This window comes from Mustela nivalis (genome assembly GCF_964662115.1).
Source record: "Mustela nivalis genome assembly, chromosome: 14".
In the NCBI taxonomy this organism is placed as follows: Eukaryota; Metazoa; Chordata; class Mammalia; order Carnivora; family Mustelidae; genus Mustela; species Mustela nivalis.
In genome coordinates, this window is record NC_139033.1 from 35,873,944 (window position 1) to 35,895,810 (window position 21,867).

General features: G+C 45.7%; 1 long non-coding RNA gene across 1 annotated transcript in view; it reads right to left on the minus strand.

Moving 5' to 3' along the window:
• Nucleotides 1-244: 244 nt before the first annotated feature.
• Nucleotides 245-21,867, minus strand: part of LOC309847651 — a 42,109-nt gene continuing 20,486 nt past the window's right edge. Inside the window, exons 3-4 of the long non-coding RNA XR_014302537.1 lie at nt 2,890-3,067; nt 245-785 (exon numbers count right to left, since the gene is read on the minus strand). This is a non-coding gene — a long non-coding RNA (uncharacterized lncRNA). The remainder of the gene's footprint in view (nt 786-2,889; nt 3,068-21,867) is intronic.

Here is a 21,867-nt window from a genome sequence, read left to right on the forward strand (position 1 = left end):
TTCCCCTTCCTCTCTTTCTGCCTGCCTCTCTGCCTACTTGTGATCTCTGTCAAATAAATAAATAAAAAAAATCTTTTAAAAAAGAAAATTGTATGGGGGGCAGTGTTCTCAGAAATGCATTTAGAAGAGACAGACTAAGGCTTGGTCGGAAGGATGTGTGGCGGGCACACACGCAATGAAGCAGATGTCATAAAATGAAGATGGGTGGTTGGTGTTCACTGTACAGCTCCTTCAACTTCTCTGTAAGTTTTTTTTTTTTTAATTTTATTTATTTATTTGAGAGAGAATGAGTGAGAGAGAGCATGAGAGAGAAGGTCAGAGGGAGAAGCAGACTCCCCAAGGAGCTGGGAGCCCGAGGCGGGACTCCATCCTGGAAGTCCGGGATCATGACCTGAGCCAAAGACAGTCGCTCAACCAACTGAGCCACGTAAGAAGCCCCACTTCTCTGTAACTTAAAAATTTTTTCACAATGAAATGTCAGGTGGGGAGAGGAGCAGACAGGAGCTGGCTTCGGGACAGCTGTTCATCAGTGCCAGCAGGGACCCAGATGCCTTCTAGGTTTTATTCCATCGATCCCACCAAGTTGGCTCCCACTCTCGGGTTCGTCCGTCTTGTGGTTTTCAGACACCTGCTGCGCTGCAGTCATCCCACCGCTCTTTGAGGGAGCAGGAGGCAAAGACCTGATTTGCTGCCTCTGTCTCCGTTCTGCTGGAAAGGCCGAGCTTTTGCAGGAAACTCCCTGTTCCCCATCTCTGTCCTGAGCTGTGTCACATGGCCAGCTGTACCTGCAAGAGAAGAGGGCAAGTGAGTAATTAGCCGGGCACATTGCCAGCCCCACCCTCCCACCTTTGGTTCACTAGCAAAGAGGGTGGGGTGGACACTGAGGAGACATCCTAAGGGTGCCTGTCCCACCCTGTTGCTGGTCACGCTGCCGGGTGTCTGACGCAGCCGGTCGTGTCGGGGGTACGCCCATTTCTCTGATCCTGGCATTTGTCCACATTCACTGGCAGTATAAAGACATCCCAAAATATGTGTGATTCTGTAAGTACAGGGCTGAAGACCCCCCCCACAGCTGGGGGGCGGGGGTCACACCCAGCCTGGGGGGTCCTGTTGGGATCATGAGGCACGTAGCTGAAAATGGACTTTACCCAGGCAAGAAATCCAATAATAGCCCAGAAATGAGATGCCTTGAATTTCTTCTGTTTTGAGATGACATTTATATAGCACATTAAAAAACAACGAGATTGGGGCACTTGGGTGGCTCAGTGGGTTAAGGCCTCTGCCTTTGGCTTGGGTCTTGATCTCGGAGTCCTGGGATCGAGCCCCGCATCGGGCTCTCTGCTTGGCGGGGAGCCTGCTTCCTCCTCTCTCTCTGCCTGCCTCTCTGCCTACTTGTGATCTCTGTCTGTCCAATAAATAAATAAAATCTTAAAAAAAACAAAAAACCAAAAAACAACAACAACAAAAAAAAAAACAATGAGATCAACATCTGTCTTCTTTGGGCAGAGGTACCATTCAGCGTGTCCAGCACACCTGTGTGTGTCGCTTGGTACAAACTGATGGGAATGACCTTGGCCCTGAGATACAGCAGCCACTGCAGGTCTGCTAGTTCAGTACCAGCAAGGGTTTTAAATAAGATTTTATTTGAGGGGCTCCTGTGTGGCTCATTGGGTTAAAGCCTCTGCCTTCGGCTCAGGTCATAATCCCAGGGTCCTGGGATCTGCATTGGACTCTCTGCTCAGCGGGGAGCCTGCCTCCCCGTCTCTCTCTGCCTGCCTCTGCCTACTTGTGATCTCTGTCAAATAAATAAATAAAATCTTAAAAAGAAAAAAAAAATTTTACTTTAGAGAGAGAGAATGGGGGGGGGAGGGTTCGAAGGAGAAACAGACTCCCCACTGAGCAGGGAGCCCCATGAGGGGCTCAGTCCTAGGACCCTGGGATCGTGACCTGAGCCAACAACAGATGCTTAGCCAAATGAACCACCCAGGCACCCCCAGCAGGTGTTTTATTAATTTGGAATCTTAACTATCTAGCGGCTCAATCCTCCTCTTCCTTCTAGCAGACCTTATTTGTGATTAGATGAAGTCCTTCTATTTTTAGATCCGAAGTAAAACACAAACCTTAGAACAAGATAAAATCTTTATTTAATTATTAACTATCACCAATGGGCATTAGCAAACTTTTTTTTTTTAAGTAATCCCTACACTCAATGTGGGGCTCCAGCTCATGGCCCAGAGATCAAGAGTCACATGCTCTATTGGCCGAGACGGCCAGGAGCCCCAAAACCATTCTTTTAAAAAGATTTCATTTATTTATTGATAGAGGGAGAGCACACAAGCAGCAGGGAGAATGAGAGGGGCAGGGAGAAGCAGGCTCCCTGCCAAGCAGGAACACAATGGGGGCTCGATCCCAGGATGTTGGGACCATGACCTGAGCCGAAGGCAAATGCTTAACAGGCAAATGCTTAACCAACTGAGCCACCCAGGCACCCCCATTTTTTTTTTTTTAAAGTCCTAAGAAAAGGAAATGATCACTTAGCCAGTCCCCTCGGACAGTCTCCCTCCTTGGCCGCTGTGAGATTACGGAGTCCTAATCTCTGTTTGAGGAGTTTCTGTTTCCCCTCCTCCCCTAATCCTGCCTTCTCCAAGTTCAAACTCAAATTCAACTTCCATGTATACTACTTAACTTGCTGGCATTGGGTGAGTAGTTAACTTCTCTGGGTTTCAGCTTCCTTATCTGTAAGAAAGAAACCAATAGTATCTGGACAGGATTGATGTGAAGAGTCAGTGAAAGAAGTACTGAAAACCAGGATGGCACAGGACCCAATGCAATCAAGCTTCGTAGATGTTAGCCTCTTTCCTTTATTACAACAGATGCCACTGCCCTTACCATGTAAACATTTTTAAAAAGGGGCAACTGGGTCACTCAGTCCGTTAAGCAGATGACTCTTGGCTTAGGTTCCGGTCCTGATTTCAGGGTTCTGGGGTCGAATGGGCTCTGGCTCAGCAGGGATCCTGCGTGAAGATTCTCCTTCCCTCTTGCTCGGCCTCTCCCCCTGCTCTTCTCCCTAAAAATAAAATATAAACAAACAAACAATAAAATTTAAAAAGCCATGTTATCCATTGTTTATTATTATTATTATTTAAAATATTTTATTGATTTAGCTGATAGAGCACAGGCAGGGGGAGCAGCAGGCAGAGGCAAAGGGAGAAGCAGAGTCCCCACTGAGCAGGGAGCCAAACTGGGCTTGATCCCAGGACCCATGACCTGAGCCTAAAGCTGACGCATAACAACTGAGCCACCCAGCGCCCCTACTGATACACTATATTTTAAAACAATGGACAGGGGTGCCTGGGTGGCTCAGTTGGTGAAATATCTCCCTTTGGCTCAGGTCATGATCCCGGGGTCCTGGGATCGAGCCCCACATCGAGCTCCCTGCTCTGTGGAAAGTCTGCTTCTTCCTCTCCTACTCCCTGTGCTTGTGTTTCCTCTCTTCTTGTCAAATAAATAAAATATTTTTAAAAAATAAAATATAGTGTATCAATAGAGAATTTGAAGTTCAGAAAGGTCAACAGTTGAGGGAATAATTGTCATTGAAAACATCGTTGGTTATAGTTCCCAAGAGGGGAAATACTACACCATGGCAGGGGCGGAGGGTGGGGGCGGATGCAGAGGGAAACTGCTAGGGTAGGTCCAGAGGCAGAGACAGAGATGGAGGGGAAGAGCGTGGGCGAGGGCCTTTCTGGTGGTTTCTGTGGGAAGAAGTGGGTAAGGCAAGGGTGTCGGGTTTAGGATTGGCTAGTTGGAATGATGTCAGCAGGGCCAGAAACACAGATGGTGCCCTTGATTGTCTGGGACTTGCCCTGGGGTGATTAGGGCAAGGAGGTAACGACACGGACACGCAGATCACGAGAGCCCAGTGAAAGAGGTAGCTGAGGTGTGGACTTTGGATTTGACCAGTGTGCTCACGGGTGAGTTGTTTACTCTCTCCGGGAAATGGCTGACCCTGGGAGGGACAGTCCTCCCAGGGTCAACAAGACCCCAGCATTGGAATGCAGAAAATAAGACATGGTTAACACACCAGTGTTTAGACAGAGAGATATTTCACGTAAGAATCTAGACTTAGGACTTCTGTGTATGAAGAAGGAGGGTCTTGAGATGCCACAGCTGTGTCTGGGTATGGCAGGCAAGAGCTGAGCGGCTGCCTTCTCAGGGGAGGTCTGAGAGCCCACAGGTGCCACAGTCCTCACCACTCCCTACTGCCTGCCTCACTTTTTTTTTTTTTAAGATTTTATTTATTTGAGAGATTGAGAGCGCGGGCACACACAAGTCAGGGGAAAGGCAAACTCTCCTGCTGAGCAGGGAGCTCATTGAGGGGCTCAATGTTGGGACCCTGGGATCATGACCTGAGGTGAAGGCAGATGCTTCACCGACTGGGCCACCAGGGTGCCCCTGCTTCCCTCCATGGGGAAGGATTGAGGGAGAGAAGCAGACTCTGCTAAGTGTGGAGCCCTATGCGGGGTCCATCTCATGACCCTGAGATCACTACTCGAGCCAAAATCATGAGTCAGTCGCTCAACCCACTGAGCCACCCAGGTGCCCCTCTTTTCTTTTCTTCTTCTTTTTTCTTTTCTTTTTTCTTTTTTTTTTTTTTTAAGATTTTATTTATTCATTTGAGAGAGAGACAGTGAGAGAGAGAGCATGAGCGAAGAGAAGGTCAGAGGAAGAAGCAGACTCCCCATGGAGCTGGGAGCCCGATGCGGGACTCGATCCCGGGACTCCGGGATCATGACCTGAGCCGAAGGCAGTCGTCCAACCAACTGAGCCACCCAGGCGTCCCTTCTTTTTTCTTTTTAATGTAGGCGCCACACCCATTGTGGACCCCACTGCAGGGCTTGAACTCATGACCCTGAGATCAAGACCTCAGCTATCAAGAGTCAGATGCTTAACCAAGTGAGCCACCCAGGTGCCCTCCGCAAAATGAAAAATCTTAACAACGACAAAAATTATCATTCCTTTTAAAGGTTGAATCATAACCCATCATACTGATATACCACATTTTGCTTATATATTCACCTGTCAATAGAATATTTGTGTTACTTCCAGCCTTTGACTATTGTGTGACTAATGCTGCTACGAACATGGGTATGTCAGTTTGAGTCCCTGATTTCAGTTCTTTTGGATATGTACTCAGAGGTGGACTTTGCTAGGTCATGTGGTGATGGCTCTATGTTTAACATTTTTTGAGGGTCTTTCATATTATTTTCCATAGTTTCCATTTTATACGCTCACCAGCAATGCCCAAGGGTTCCCGTTTCTCTACATCCTCATCAACCCTTGTCATATTCTGGATTTTGTTTTTATAGTAGTTATCCTAGTAGGTGTGACGTCGTGTCTCATAATGATTTTGGTTCACAGTTCCTAAATGTAGGAATATATATATTTCTCCTTCAAACAATTCCATGCGATAGATGGTATTCCCATTTTACAGATAAATAAATGTAGGTTTATAGAAATCACACTGCTTTTAAGTGAGGGTGGCTGATCTAATTCAAGATGTGTTGATTTCATTCCAAGCCTACTATATTGACTCCCCACGTGCTTTATAAGTAATAGGTGCTTTGACTTCTGCTGAGCATGAATTAAATTAAATGTTGAATCTAGCCATGTGACTGGTATTCAGAAAAGTAATACTTTAACATAATCTATGAGAAACATTTCATAACCCAGAGCAAGTTCACTGTCTCATTCTTGCCTTCTGCTAAATGCAGAATATTCCAGCCAAATGCTGTGCTTACTTTGAGAATGAGCAAATCGAGGAAAATCTCCTGACACTTTTTAAAAGGGTTTATTTATTTATTTTAGAGAGAGAAAGAGAGAACTCAGGGAGTAGGGGCGGAGGGAGAGGGAGAAGCAGACTTGAGTGCCCGATACGGGGCTCCATCTCATGACCCTGAGATCATGACCCAAGCCGAAACCAAGAGTCGAGCTTAACAGACGGTGCCACCCAGGCGCCTCCTGACAATTTCCTTTTACTTTCTTTCTTTTTATTTTTTAAACAAGATTTTATTTATGTATTTGACAGAGAGAGAGAGAGTGCACAAGCAGCGGGGAGGGGTGAGGGAGACGGAGAAGCAGACTCTCACTGAGCAGGGAGTCTGTCTCGGGGCTCAGTCCCAGGACCCCAGGATCATGACCCCAGCCAAAGGCAGACATTTAACCGACTGAGCCACTCAGGCATCCCGACAATTTTCTTTTTAATGAAAGGAAATGGAATATTGGAATGTCCCAGAAGTCTTCAACAAGACAAAAGATTTTGAAATATTGGCATTTCCTCCATATTGGCGGGTACACAGCTAATAGAATCCTAACTGGGTCCTGTGGGATTTTTTTGACAAGTGAAGACCTTTCCTGTGGGGTAGACCCAACAGGCCTTTCTCCTACACATGCAAAAAGAAAATCTTCCCTATGGATGCCTGAAATTCCATGTCACTGGCTTTCAGTAATTATTATAAAAGTAAAATATGCAAGTATTATAGACACAGTGGGTACAATTACCCTTCCTATCACCCTGTCGCATTCCCCAGGGATCACCACTATTTCTTGGTCACCTTTCCCATGGTTTCTACGATTTCAAGCGAAGTGCCTGCACCCGCGCGTACACACAGACACACCTAATGGGACCATGTTATATACGCGTTCTACAATTTGTTTTTATATTTTATTTCTATCAGCAACAAATTTTTTTTTAAGATTTTTATTTATTTGAGAGACAGTGAGAGAGAGAGAGAGAGAACACGAACATGGGTGGGGAGGGATAGGGGAATCTGAAAAAGATTCCACACGGAGAGCAGAGCCTGCCTCGGAGCTTAATCACGCAATCGCAAGATCATGACCTGAGTGGAAACCAAGAGTCTGACGCTTAACCGACTGAGCCACCCAGGTGCCCCTCTTATCAGTGACATCTTTCTTTCTTTCTTTCTTTCTTTCTTTTTTAAGATTTTATTTATTTATTTGACAGACAGAGATCACAAGTAGGCAGAGAGGCAGGCAGAGAGAGAGGAGGGAAGCAGACTCCCTGCTGAGCAGAGAGCCTGACGAGGGGCTCCATCCCAGGACTCTGGGATCATGACCTGAGCAAAAGGTAGAGGCTTTACCCACTGAGCCACCCAGGTGCCCCTCAGTGACATCTTTCTGTGTCACTTTCTATCGGCAGAGTGGAATATCCATAGCATAAATATAGCATAGTTTTTTTTAGGTATTCCCATGTGTATAGAATTTTAGGTTTTTATCTTTTTCAATGACAAATACTACATACCCTTAAAGATGTGTCTGTGTACTTGTGCTAATATATTTCTGTGCTTATGATATTCTGTTAAGCTTTGCCCCCTCAGTACATTCCTTTTGAATATGTGTCTTCAAATCCATCCACAAGAATTGCTGGGTACCTGCCCTATACTGCTTAGGCTCTGAGCTCAGGGTCAGAGGATAATGCCGAGACTATAAAATAAAAAGGAGGGGCGCCTGGGTGGCTCAGTGGGTTAAGCCGCTGCCTTCGGCTCAGGTCATGATCTCAGGGTCCTGGGATCGAGTCCCGCATCGGGCTCTCTGCTCAGCAGGGAGCCTTCTTTCTCCTCTCTCTCTCTGCCTGCCTCTCTGCCTACTTGTGATCTCTCTCTGTCAAATAAATAAATAAAATCTTTAAAAAATAATAAAATAAAAAGGATACTATGTCACCATGGGGGAAACAAACAATTAACTGTGGAACAACTGTGGCATTATGATTGTGAGACATGCTAACAAGCGGAACCATCTGGTACTACAACAACATAGGGTATTGGAACTGACCTAGCCAGACAAATGAGGAAAACTTCTCTATAGAACTTCCCACTGAGCTGAGACACTGAAAAAAAGCTGTGGGGTTAGGAAAAGCTTTCCAGGAAGAGGGAACAGCTTATGCAAAGGCCCTGTGGAAAGAGGAAGCACAGTGTATCCAAGAAACATGGCTGACTAGCGGAAGCTGTTTTTCCTGTTCTTGATAGAGCTGGAGGGCAGGTCAGGGCCAAACCTTCTAGGGTCTCCCAGATTTTGTTCTTTATCCTGGGAGCCAAGAGAAGACCCTAGCATTTTTTAAAAAAGATTTTATTTATTTATTTGACAGAGAGATCACAAGTAGGCAGAGAGGCAGGCAGAGAAAGAGGGGGAAGCAGACTCCCCACTGAGCAGAGAGCCCAATGCGGGGCTCAATCCTAAGACCCTGAGATCATGACCTAAGGCAGAGGCTTTAACCCACTGAGCCACCCAGGCGCCCCCAGACCCTAGCCTTTTAAGCAGGAGGAGAGTGTGATTAGGTTTGAATTTGGAAATGATCTCTTTGGTTGTGCGGTGTAGAACAGACTGACAAGAGGGAAATGTGGATGATGAGAGACTGACGTGTGGAGAAGAGAGATGGTGGCGTACATTCCGTAGAGAGAGTCCTGTCTACTGTAGAGTTGGTAGGTAAACACCCCAGCTGCTTCCCCTTTCTGTGGAGCAATTCTAAGACGTGTCCTATACCAACTCTCGGAGAGGACCCAATATGATCAAACCGCAGTTGCCTAAAGCGAGAACCCACCCATGAACACGCACTAAGTGCTTCATTGCCTTCCCTGTTAAAATCTTTGGAGAAAAAAAAAAAAAAAAGACTTGGACGCTCAACAGACTGAGCCAATCAAGTGCCCCTTATTTTTAAACAAAATTAAAACAAAACAAAACAAAATGATTTTATCCATTTATTTGACAGGGAGAGACACAGTGAGAAAGGGAACCCAAGCCGGGGGAGCAGGAGAGGGAGAAGCAGGTTTCCCGCCAAGCAGAGAGCCCAATGCGGGGCTCGATCCCACGACTCCAGCATCATGTTAGACGCTCAATGACTGAGCCACCCAGGTGCCCCTTTAAACAAATTTTAAACATTTAAATTTATTTTTTGAGTCATTTCTGCACCCAACATGGGGCTGGAGCTTACAACCCCGAGATCAAGAGTCGCATGCCGCACTGACTGAGCCAGCCAGGTGCCCCGATGACAACCTGGGCTTCAGCCTTGCGAGCAGGAAGAGGAGCGGTGCCGTCCACTGAGCTGGGCATGCGGAAGGAGGGTCAGTCTCATGTGAAGCCCGCAAGTGCGCTCTATTCCGTGTAGAACCTAGCACTGTGCCTCTTTTCTATCACCTGATGCTTGATGCTTGGTGAAGCTACGTGTAGCCACAGCTGGCCACATAATTTGGGGGGTCTGGTACAAAATGAAAATAGGGAACCTTGTTCCAAAAATGTTTAAGAATTTTTTTAAAAATTTTTCTTTCTTTCCTTTCCCCTTCCTTCCTTCCTTCCTTCTTTCTTTCTGAGGGAGAAAGTGCGTGAGAGAGAACCCAAGTGAGAGGAGGAGGAGCAGAGGGGGAAGCAGCCTCCCCGCGGAGCAGAGAGCCTGATGTGGGGACTGGATCCCCAGGACTCCAAGATCACCCCCTGAGCTGAAGGCAGACCGACTAAGCCACACCCAGGTGCCCCCAAATGATTAAGAATTCCAGGGTGGCAAAACATGAAGCCAATTAGGGGCTCTAGGGTCCTGGGAAGATGCAGAGGCCACGCCCCTGTGAAGCCCGCCCAGATTCTGGCTCTCCGAAGACAGCAAGAGGATCAAGTCTGGTTCTCACAGAGCTCATAAACTGTGGGGTCAGAGGGATGTAGAGACAGTTATAAAAATTATCCTTATCTTTAAGAGATCCATGCTAAATATTTGCTGATAAAATGATCAGATATCTGGGTTTGGGCTAAAATAATCCTGAGAGAAGGGGGAAGTGGGTGGAGGGTGTATTTAAAAGGCCATTGTCATGAGTTAATCATTGTTGAGGCTAATGATGGGTCCAGGAAGAGTCAGTATAATAGTCTCTATATTTTGGTATGTGTTTGGTATTTTCTCTAATTCAAACAAATTCTGAAAGAGAAGCAAGTCGTAATGGTATCCTATGAAAAATTCTGGCACAGATGCTAGAATTTGGAGATTATTTGCACGCTATATTCAGTCCAGCCTGACTCCAAACTAAAAGCATTTTTGAAATTCATATATTCCAATTTGGAATTTGTGTATGTATGTATACAGTCTCAAAAAAGAGCAGAATGGGTTTCTTTCCCCAGCTTTATTGGGTTTTAACTGACATACAACATTGTGTAAATTCAAGGTTGTACAATGTGGTGATTTGATCCACGTGTCTTTCTATTGAGAAATGATTACCACGGGGTGCCTGGGTGGCTCAGGCGTTAGGTGTCTGCCTTCGGCTCAGGTCATGATTCCAGAGTTCCAGGATGGAGGCCCGCATTGGGCTTCTCCCTCTCCCACTCCCCCTGCTTCTGTCCCCACTGTGTCTCTTTCTGTCAAATAGATAAATAAAATCTTTTTTTTTTTAAAGATGTATTTATTTATTTGACAGACAGAGATCACAAGTAGACAGAGAGGCAGGAAGAGAGAGAGGAGGAAACAGGCTCCCACCTGAGCAGAGAGCCCGATGCGGGGCTCGATCCCTGGACCCTGGGATCATGACCTGAGCTGAAGGCAGAGGCTTTAACCCACGGAGCCACCCAGGCGCCCCTAGATAAATAAAATGTTGAAAAAAAGAAAGAAAGAAAGAAAGAAAGAAAGAAAGAAAGAAAGAAAGAAAGAAAGAAAGAAAGAAAGAAAGAAAGAGAGAGAAAGGAAGAATGAACTCGACGAGCACTAGGTTACTTGCCATTGGTCTACTCTCCAAGAAACTGGGGCCAGCTGGAGGCAAGGTCTTGGTCTCATTCTCCTTCTATTTTTGTTTTGTTTTGTTTTGTTTTATCATGGTAAAAACCCATACCACCAGGTTGACCATATCAGTGTCTATCATCTCAGTGCGCCATGCCATAGCGGCAGGTACATTCACACTGCTGTGAATCACATCTCCTGGACTTCCTCAGCTCGCAGGACTGAAACCCTGTACCTACTAGGTGACAACCCCCCTTCCACCTCTGTCCCAGCCCATGGCCGTTCCTGCCCACCATTCCTGGAGAGGGTGATCACCCTAGATACCTCATGGAAATGGAATCAGACAGTTTTTTCATTCAGTTTAAAGAACCAGTGCTCAGCAGACCATCTAGCCGCCTAAAGGACCCCACTAAGTCTCCACGGGAGGGGATGAATGGTCTTACTGTCCTGTCTCCCCCTGAGGTGTTGACATTTTTCACCTTCGCGAGGGTGAACACGCCATCTTGGGCTGCCTGGGACTTGCCCTGCAGGACTGAAAGTTCTGCGTCCTGGACAACTCTTCAGTCCCAAGCAAACTGGGGAGACTGGTCACCCCATCTTAGCTAGCTCGCTATGCCAAAGAACGTAGCTTAACCGAATGATCCAGGGGGGAGCGGGAATTAGGAGGCTTCCTGCGAAGCTAAGTTGATTCTTTCCAAGGAAAAATGTTTCTCAGGACTTGGGTTTATTTTTCAGAGCCTTGGGCCACAAGGGTCAGTCTTTTTTGCCCAGAATTGGTATCCCCTCCTCTCTGAGGCCTCAAAGAGAGATGAGTGGATGTAGGTGAACCTGACTTCTCTCCCTCAGCCAATCATAGGGCTCAGATCCTTCTCTGGGGCAGAGCCAGATTCTGTGGGGTCTGGGACTTAGATAATTTGGGAGTCATCTTTAAGAAAATCACAGATATAGATAGCCATGGGGACATGTTACTAGGGTCCTTTGTAGGGCCCCAGAAGGTTTCAGGCAGTCAAGGGCCCCGAGGTTTAAGGTTCCTTGGCTTCATAGTAAATCTCTCTTCTTCCCCATGCTTTTTTTTTTTTTTTTTAAGAAATTGAGGTTAAATATACACAAAATAAAATTAACTGTTTTAGTTAGTAAGTTATTTGTCAGAGAGAAAGAGCACAAGCAGGGGGAGCAGCAGGCAGAGGAGAAGGAGAAGCAGCCTCCCCACTGAGCAGGAAACCACCCCCCCCCCAAGTGGAACTCGATCCCAGGATCATGACCAGAGTCAAAGGCAGAAGTTTAACCAACTGAGCCACCCAGGGGCCCCTTAAGTTCCTAAACATTTTTATCATGCTGAAAGTAAGCTGGGACCCAGTGAGTGGTTTACCCCCTTCCCCACCCCCACTAGCCATCCCTCCCCCGGCAACCACCCATCTGTGGCTGTGTCTGTGGAGTAATCCATCCAGGACGTCACATGTACATGGAATCATACAACATGTGACCTTTTGTGTCTGACTTCTTTCATCTGGTGTATGTTTTCAATTATCATCTGCATCGCAACAGGCGTCTGGACCTCATTCCCTTTTAGGAGTAAATCATATTGTGTTGTACAGACAGAACACTCTTCAAGTTCTGGCTTCTCCATATTCTTGCCAGTACTTATTCTGTTCCATCTTCAAAGAATTGTAGCCATCCCGGTGGGTAGGCAATGATACCTCATGGTAGTTTCCCTTATGCACTTTTTGTTTCCCATTCAATTCGACATTTTCTCTGACTTTTGAAAACATCTCAGAAACCACCAATTATGTAAATTTTTTTTCTGATAAATAATAGTCAACAATAAAGCATTTACTCTGTGTGCTCTCAGTGGAGATGTCAGCCCCCAAAGATCTAAATGACAGGACATGGGTATGAGCTGGGAAGGTCTGTCTTCGGGGGACAAGTTAGGACCTGGGAGTCACTGATACTCTCCAGTCCTGGATTTGATGTTGACACAGTTGGACCTCCATCGTCTCTCAGACACTAGAATTGTTTGGTCCTTATATTAGTTTCCTAAGGTTACCAAAATACCACAGACTGGGTGGCTTAAGGAACAGACATTTATTTTTTTACAGTTTCAAGATCAAGTTGTTGATAGGTGTGGCTTCTGCTGAGGCCACCTCTTTAAAAGCCCTCTCTCCAAATACAGCCTTGATGAGCATTAGGGCTCCAACATATGAATTTGTGGGGCACTCAGTTCAGACCTTCAAAGCATGGGCTTTATCATTGTAAAGATCATTGAAATCCATTTGAGAAGTTTTAAAAAACTGGAAAGTAGAACCTCAGACTTGTTGTCCGTGCCATCCATTGAATTGCTGAGTCAGACCAGATGGTGAGACATCTGGGGCCGTGCCCCCGGGGCAAGGAGAGGGTGACTTTCATTTTAGAGGCTACCCCCAAAGTCCTTTTATTTCTCTGGCACAGGTGTTTATGATGAGGATCAAAAATACATTTGAGACGATAAAGCTCTCTAAAAAGCAAGCGGTCATCATTACAGCTTTCTTGGCCGTAGGAAGCAATCTCAGCGAAGCCATGTAATTGTCAACTTTGTCACTAAATGCCACCGCCTCCAGTGCTTGACTTACAACATGTGCCACTGAATTAGTAATGAATCAGCTTGTCTGTGAGTGACAGAAAACCCCAAATAACAGTTGCTTAACAAGAGAGACAAATTGAAGAAGTAAGCAATCTGCTTCAAGAAGTCTTCAGGGACCAGTCCTTATGGTCCAGCATGGTGGCACCAGCATTCCCCACATCAGGAGGCAAAAGGGGATGACGAAGAAGGGAGAAAAGAAAGGTGGCGAGCCACACCAGCTTCATAGCCATCCATCCCACTGGCCAGAACTTAGTCACCTGGCTGCACCTGGCTGCTCGAGGGGTCAGCAGACCTAAACATGATGGTGGCCTTGTCCTCCAATACAATGTTTATTACTAGGAAAGATGAGAAAAACACATATTGCAGGAAACTAGGAGTCTCTGCCTTATAACGTGTCCCTCAGATCCGCCAGACTTGCGCAGCTCACCTTATCCACGACCCCCCAGCGGATTCCTGAAACTGCGGGTAGTTCCCAACCTTATATATACTAAGGGTTTTTTTCTTGTACATACACACCTGTAACAACGTTTAATGTATAAATTAGGCACAGTAAGAGAGTAACAATAACAAAAATTGATAAAAAAAAATTATCGATTGGCTATAGCTTAAAGCCTAGTTGGCTGTGTGCGGTTGCTCGTCCTAAGGTCTCAAGTTTGTAAGCTTGACACACTTACACAGTTAGCTTTTGGTTCACTTCCTTTTTTTTTTTTTTTTTTTTTAAGATTTTATTTATTTATTTGACAGACAGAGATCACAAGTAGGCAGAGAGGCAGGCAGAGAGAGAGGAGGAAGCAGGCTCCCCGCTGAGCAGAAAGCCCAATGCGGGCTCGATCCCAATACCCTGAGATCATGACCTGAGCCGAAGGCAGAGGCTGTAATCCACTGAGCCACCCAGGTACCTCGAAAACAGTTTTTATTATGTCACTGCGTGACGGGCACTGTGCTAAGCGTTTTCTCTATATCTGCCTAGTAAATCCTCAGAACAACCCTAGAGGCAGATAATTATTGTCCCCATTTTACAGATGAGGAAAACAGAGCCTCAGGAAAAGTACAGGGCTAGTGAATGGAAAAAATGAGACTCTGACTTCCTAGTGGCCATGTTTCTCTGCTTGCCTTTTTTTTTTTTTGTGGTGGTTGTTTTGCTGTATTTTTAAAATACAGCCTCCAGTGGATGGGAGTAAAATTGTATAAATCAAGGAATCTTGAAAATACGTTCTTTGCAGTAATTTATTGTGCTCATGCTCTTCAAGAATATTCCTGGAAGTGTAGTTTATCTAAATGAAGCCTCTTCCTGGGAAAACTACTTAATCAGCTTCCGTGTCCCTAGGTCAAATGCTCTGAGTCAGCCCGCACTAATGACTGCTTTAATGGAAGGTCAGTTTAATTTATTTCCCTCCTGAACTGAGGTTCTTTGGCTGAGAACTTGAGGAATCTCAGACCTCACAACTTGAGAACTTCTACGCTACAAACTGGAAAATACAAAGAAGCACGACTGACCACTGGGACTTTAGGAGGGTATATCGAGAGACCTTCAAAAGGCTACAAACATGCACACCTTTCATTCCACCGAAACATTCCCCATTAAATGTACTTATGCATTGGATGGAGTGCTTGCCGATTTTTTTTTTAAAGATTTTATTTATTCATTTGAGAGAGAGACAGAGCATACAAGCAGGGGGATAGGCAGAGGGAGAAGCAGGCTCCCCACTGAGCCAGCCAGGATGTGGGGCTCAATCCCAGGATATGGAGATCATGACATGAACCAAAGGCAGATGCCCAACCCTCTGAGCCACCCAAGCGCCCCACATCTTTTTTTAAAAATTTAGTTAAGTTATCTCTATACCTTATTCATGACCCCAAGATCAAGAGTCACATGCTTTTCTGACTGAGCCAACCAGGTACCCCTGAAATACCAGCATCGAAACATCATGGCAGACAAGGTCGTGTCAGGTCTAATCTGACCTCCAGCGAATTTTGCTCTATAGCTTAGTCCAAATTTTCTGTTTCTTTTTCCCCACGAGGAATCATTACTTCCTTAAACATGCCCAATTTCTCCCCACCTACAGAACAAGCATTGGCTTTTTTTTTCTTTTTCATGGGTCTGAATATCTCTTCCCAAGAAAAAAGGCACATCCACTTAGTAGCAGGAACCAACAGGGCACCTAGATGGCTCAATCAGTTAAGCCTCTGACTCTTTTTTTTTTTTTTTAAAGATTTTATTTATTTATTTGACAGAGAGAAATTACAAGTACACTGAGAGGCAGGCAGAGAGAGAGAGAGAGAGAAGGAAGCAGGCTCCCTGCTGAGCAGAGAGCCCGATGCGGGACTCGATCCCAGGACCCTGAGATCATGACCTGAGCCGAAGGCAGCGGCTTAACCCACTGAGCCACCCAGGCGCCCCAAGCCTCTGACTCTTGATCTCAGCTCAGGACTCGGTCTTAGGGTCCTGAGTTCAAGCCCCATGTCCTGAGTTCAAGCCCCAGGGTCCTGAGTTCAACCAACCAAGGTAGGGACCACTGAGATGGACAGAGACATAGATGCTAGGAGACTCCCTCGCCAGCCATGGAGCACGGCACCCCTGCTCTCCACGAGCGAGGTGCTGATTTGTGCCTCAGAGAACTTGGGAAGAACTCCACGATGTTTACACTGGCGCCAGCGATGACAGGTTGAAACTATGAATGCTACAGTGCCAAGAACACGGCACAGTAATTACCTATTGCTGCCTAAGAAACGACTCCAAAATATTGTAGCTTAAAACAAAACAAAAGTCATCATTGCAGGGCACCTGGGTGGCTCTGTGGGTTAAGCCTCTGCCTCCGGCTCAGGTCATGATCTCAGGGTCCTGGATCGAGCCCCACGTTGGGCTCTCTGCTCCGCAGGGAGCCTGCTTCCTCCTCTCTCTCTCTCTCTCTGCCTGCCTCTCTGCCTACTTGTGATCTCTCTCTCTCTGTCAAATAAATAAATAAAATCTTTTAAAAAAAGTTATTATTGCTCTTGGTTTCTATGGGCCATTGACTCTGCTCGACAGTGTCTGGCCTCAGCTGGCAGACTGGAAAGCCTTCATCTGACGGCATGTTCATTCTCATGTCTGGGGGTTCGTGCCCAGGAGGCTGGTGGGTGGCGGGTGGCAGGGGTGAGGGACAAGGGATGTTCCTCAAAACATCCCCACTGGTCTCTGAACGTAGCTTGGGCTTCCTCACAAAATGGTGATTGGGTTCAAAGGGCAAGCATCTTGAGAAGGAGAGGGATAGAGAGACAGAGAAAGAGCCAGGTGGACACTGCGACTTTCTAAGACCCAGTCTCAGAAATCCCATGGCATCCCTTCTGCTGTGCGCCATCAGAGCAGCCATGGCCACTGCCCAGATACAAGGTATCGGGGGAAACTTTGCTTCTTCTGATGAAAGGAGATACAGTCCCATTAGAGGAAGAGCCTAGGAGACAGGATAAATATGGAGGTGTGGCTGTCTTTGGAAAACATAATCTGCTGTAGATGTAGGTGGCGCCCAACGAGTACTTATTGAGTAAATCTGTGAGTGCTGAACACCGGTTCTCAGAGAAGGTACAACGCAACTGACTATCAAGCCTGGAGTCACAGAACTCTTTTGCTTAATAGCACTCAAGACCAACTAGCTATACACTTCTTAGCTGTTTGTGTGTCACCAATGGTCTGCTTTGGGAGAAGTAGTGTGCTTTGTCCAAGACCTTGGACAAGTTAGCTCATCTCTCCCAACTTCTGTCTCCTCTTATAAAATGGGATGATTGACCTGGTCAGGAAAATGTAGTCAACATCTTTGATAGAATGTAAAAGGATGGCTCCGTGTCCTTTCAATATCATATGGGAGCACTGTCCAGCCCAAGGCCCTCCCAAATTTTATTTAATTGTTTAGGAGATGTATTTTTATGGTCCTGCCATTTACAAAGAACTAATGGCCACATTCTCCGAAGTTCCATGTTAACTTGTAGATTTCCAAGACTAGGGAAGGTACCTCCAGAGGTTATAGTTTTCCTGCCCCATAGACAGTAACCAGTTTTGTCTGTGGCTTAGAAAACTTATTTTAGGTTGCCTTTCCTGACTCACTGCAGAGACATCTGTTCCTCAAATTCTCCTTTGAACCAGCTTTACCATCCTCTTAGCATCCTTGTGAATTAGCTACATAAATAATTGACATGTGTTCATTCTATATTTGTCTGAGAGTCGGGTTTTTAGCTTTTTGAAAATTATACTTTGACAGCCCAAAGTCCTATGCATCATGGGGAGAAAAAGTGATTAGTGTTCTAGCTATTCATTGGAAGAAGTGATCAAAGAAGACCAGGACGACTTTATAGAAAAGACTTTTTACTGAAGAACTTTTGAAAAGATCTTGATAGATGTGAATACTTCCAGAACAGGGAGGGCATTTGAGGGCTGGGGCGTTGGGGCCGGGGCGTGGGGTGGGGGCGCTTCCTCTGTGCAGAAGGAGCAGTAAGCGGGGAAGTCAATGAACAAACCAGAAAGCCACGGTCTGGAGAGGGTAATAAATAACATTTTGAAACTAACCACATGAAAGCGTATTGATAACCTCACCACTTCACCAATTGTGAATTATGAAGACGAAAACCAGCAGTCGTTATGTATTTAAATTGTATTTGGTTTTCTTGGGCGCCCCTTTGTTCTTTTGCTTTTTTCCACATAGAGGAAGCAGCAATATGGTTGCTTCGGTTTATAGTGAAGTCTTGCTCTCTCTGCGCAAGGCTGCATGGGTGGCCTTTCCTGCGCTTAGTTTAGAAAGGAAATGAAATAGGGCTCTTGGTCATAAAGTTTTTATTTTTTCTCCTGGACTCTGCCGAGCCATCCAGTGCGAAAAGCCTGTGTCCTGTGTCGATGCAGGGGTTCGGATTACCAGCTAGACTGGTAACATACAGAAAAAAGAAGCCCTTTTCTGCCTTTGAAATCTTTCCTTCAAACTCATGAATTTTTTCTTCTGTATATTATGGAATGATCAAGGACAACACTGGGAAGCTGCGGAGGTGACCCCTTGCAGAAAGCCACAAGGGAGGGAGCCCTGTTTCGAAATGCAGACTTTAGATCCCCCCTTTCTACTCTCCTTACTTGTGCTGCTGGATCTCGGCTTTCCGACACCGTTTCTTTCTTCAAATTGTAGTGAGCTATGTATAACATAAGCTGTATTATTTTAAACCTTAAGCGCATGGAGAGTGGCAGGGATGCACAACCATCCACCTCCAGAGCTCCTTTCGTCTTGCAAACCTGAAACTCCGGACCTGCTAACCAATACCTAGCGCCCCGCTCCACCCCGCAACCACCATTCCACTTGCCATCTCTGTAAATCTGACCACTTTAGGTACTCCGTGTAGGTGGAATCCTGCAATCTTTGTCCTTTAGTAAGTGGCTTATTTCACTGAGCATAATGTCCTTAAGGTTCCTCCACGCTGTAGCATCTGTCAGAATTTCCTTCCTGTTCAAGGCTGTATACTATTCCATTGTGTGTGGCCGCCATAATTGTTTATCCATTCATCCCTCCGTGGGCGCTTGAGTTGTTTCCAGCTTGTGGCTGTTGTGAGTAATGCTGCTTTGAACATGGGCACAGATATCTGCACATTGCTTTTGATGCACCACTTTTTATTTGATTTTTTTTAAGTAGGTGCCACACCCCACATGGAACTGGATGCAGAGCTTGAGCTCATGACCTCGAGATCAAGACTTAATCTGAGATCAAGCGTTGTATGCTTAACCGACTGAGCCACCCAGGCGCCCCAATGTGCCATCTTTAAAAAAAAAAAAGATCGGTGTGGTCCAGGAGACTGAGGCATGTTCAGTAAGCCCTGGGCCTTATAAGGGACTCTTGGAAATATTTTGTCCAGTCCTGATCCTAACCAGATTGCTACACATTTTCAGGAAGAGCACAGTCATAGGATTTGATGACATTTCTAGGTTGAATTGCTATTGCCTCCAGACCAACTATTTATGGAGACAAGAATCTGGGTGTTTGGGCAGTGGCTGTTGTAGCCTTCCTTGTATATTCCCCCAAATTTCTACCTCTCGCTCTATGAGTCCCAGAAGCTCCTGGCTATAGGAGGTGGGCGGGTGATGAAGCCAAGGCAACCTGATTATGTTTATAGGAATCTGAAGAATTCATCTGATGGCAAGATCTCCAACAGAAGCTCATTATGAGCCTCTGCTGCCGTGGTCCCCAGAACCATCGCGTTCCTGATTTCAACTCTGAGCTGCTCAGTATCATTCAGATAACCTCTTCCTTCGGCCTTCAGTTCCTGAGTCAATTTCTAGTGCTTTCTTTCTTCCTTTTATTTTTTAAAAATTTTATTTATTTGTCAGATAAAGGGTACAAGCAGGAGGAGCAGCAGGCAGAGGGAGGTGCAGGCTTCTTGCTGAGCAAGGAGCCCAATGTGGGGCTGGATCCCAGGACCCTGAGATCATGCCCTGAGCCGAGGCAGACGCTTAACTGACTGAGCCACCCAGGAGTCTCTCTAGAGCTTTCTATCAAAGAACTTCGACTGATAGGTTGTTCAAAGACTAACGATGCTTGAATTTCTTCAGGAAATACAGGAATGCCATAAAACTCAATTTGATAGGAACATGACCTATTTTATTATGGTCCATTTCTTTCAGCACTGTCCTGATAGGTATTTTAAAAATATGTCCGAACTGAAGCAAAATCTTTCCCTGTTTCCCTCTGTCTCTGCAAGTCTTTTTCTCTGTGTTTATCTCTGGCTCTCTCTGTGTCTCTCTGTCTCTCTGTCTCTTAGAGGAGGAGGAGAAGGGAAGGAAGACTAAGTAGAAGGAAATAGCAGAGACTAATATTACAGGGCAGACTCTTCAACTGTATAAGGACATGGAAACTTCCAGAAGGGTGCCTGTTCCTTGCTCCTAGGAACACATGCCTCTGCACGAGAGTGTGTTTCTGATTCACGGCTTCATTTACTGTCTGCAGTTTCTGGCATCTCCTCAAAGTAAAGATCCACCGGGGCTGGAAAGTTATTCCCACTCGAGGGAGAATAATTGTGCCTACGTTTTCCATGATTTGCTTTTTTTTAAATAAGAGAATTCCTCTTATTAAGAGTCAAAACTTCTTCAAATGCTCTAAAACCTCTCTTGTTTGAGCCGCAGCTCTGTGAGCTTTTTCTTCTAAAGAGCCACTTCTGGTTGCTCTTCCACAAAGCATTTTAAAACTTGGTGTTGGCCTCTTTTTTCTGGGCCACATCAAAGAGCACATATTGTTTCCTTTCTGAGAACAAAACTCTTTCATGGCAAGAAAGAACAAGAAACCGAGCAGCCAACCATCCCTATCAGGAAAGACACTGGTAACCCTAACAACGAAAAAGATCTGCTTCCCCTATCTCCACTCACTTTTTTGAAATTCAAGCCCAAGGACGGTGGTCTTGCCCTCCTGAATACGGCTCTACAGTACAATCACGTTTTTCCACTTTAAAAACGCTTGATGAACCTGGTTTAATAATTAACCCTCACAGGGCAGTTAGGAGCACCTATCACATATCAAGGATGAAATAGTAAAATCGCGAGTAGCAAAATCACAAATATTCCTCGAAGCTGCAAACGCCCTTGTTGTTCGACTCAGCCATGTCACTTGTTGAACTTGATCCTACACGTGTAAGGCGCAGAGTACTGGCAATATACACGATACATATGTAGATGTGCAAAGTGACAGATATGGGATGTCATCTGTTGCAGCACCATTTTTAAGAGCGAAATATTGGGATAAACCTGATACTCGTAAATGCCCTTGTATTCCATCTAGCCAATGGATGCTTTGTAGCTGTTTTTAAAAAGGGGGGTGGGATTCTTACACATCGGTGTGAAAAGATCTTGAAGACTTATTGTTAGGGAAAAAAAATTGTCTGCCGAGCAATGTGTATGCATTACTTCCTGACGCAGGATGTGCATTAGAATCACCTGGGGAATTTTTAAAATACTGATGGCTGGGTCCCCCCCCAACCAGAGATTCTGATTTAAGCTTTTGGAACAGCTTGCCTAAATGATTTTAATGTCCAGCCAAAGTTGAGAAAAGCTGGCGTCTGGTGTGCCTCCATTTGTTTAGACAAGAAAAAATATATGGGTTTCCTTTTATAAGCTAAGATGATCTCTAGAAGGATACCCAAGAAAGCAGTCAGTGTTTACACTGAGGAGGGGAACTGGATATAACTTTCCAGTCTCGTACCTTTCAACCATTTGAATTTTATATCCTGTGAGCATATTGCCTACTTAAAAATATGTGGATGGGGGCGTATGGGTGGCTCAATCCATTGGGCATCTGCCTTCGGCTCAGGTCATGATCTCAGGGTCCTGGGATTGAGTCCTGCATCCGGCTCCCTGCTCAGTGGAGAGCCTGCTTTTCCCTCTCCCTCTGCCACGCCCCCTGCTGGTGCTCTCTCATGCTCTCTCTGCCAAATAAATAAAATACTTGGGATCCCCGGGACACCTGGGTGGCTGAGGCAGTTGAGCAACTGCCTTTGACTC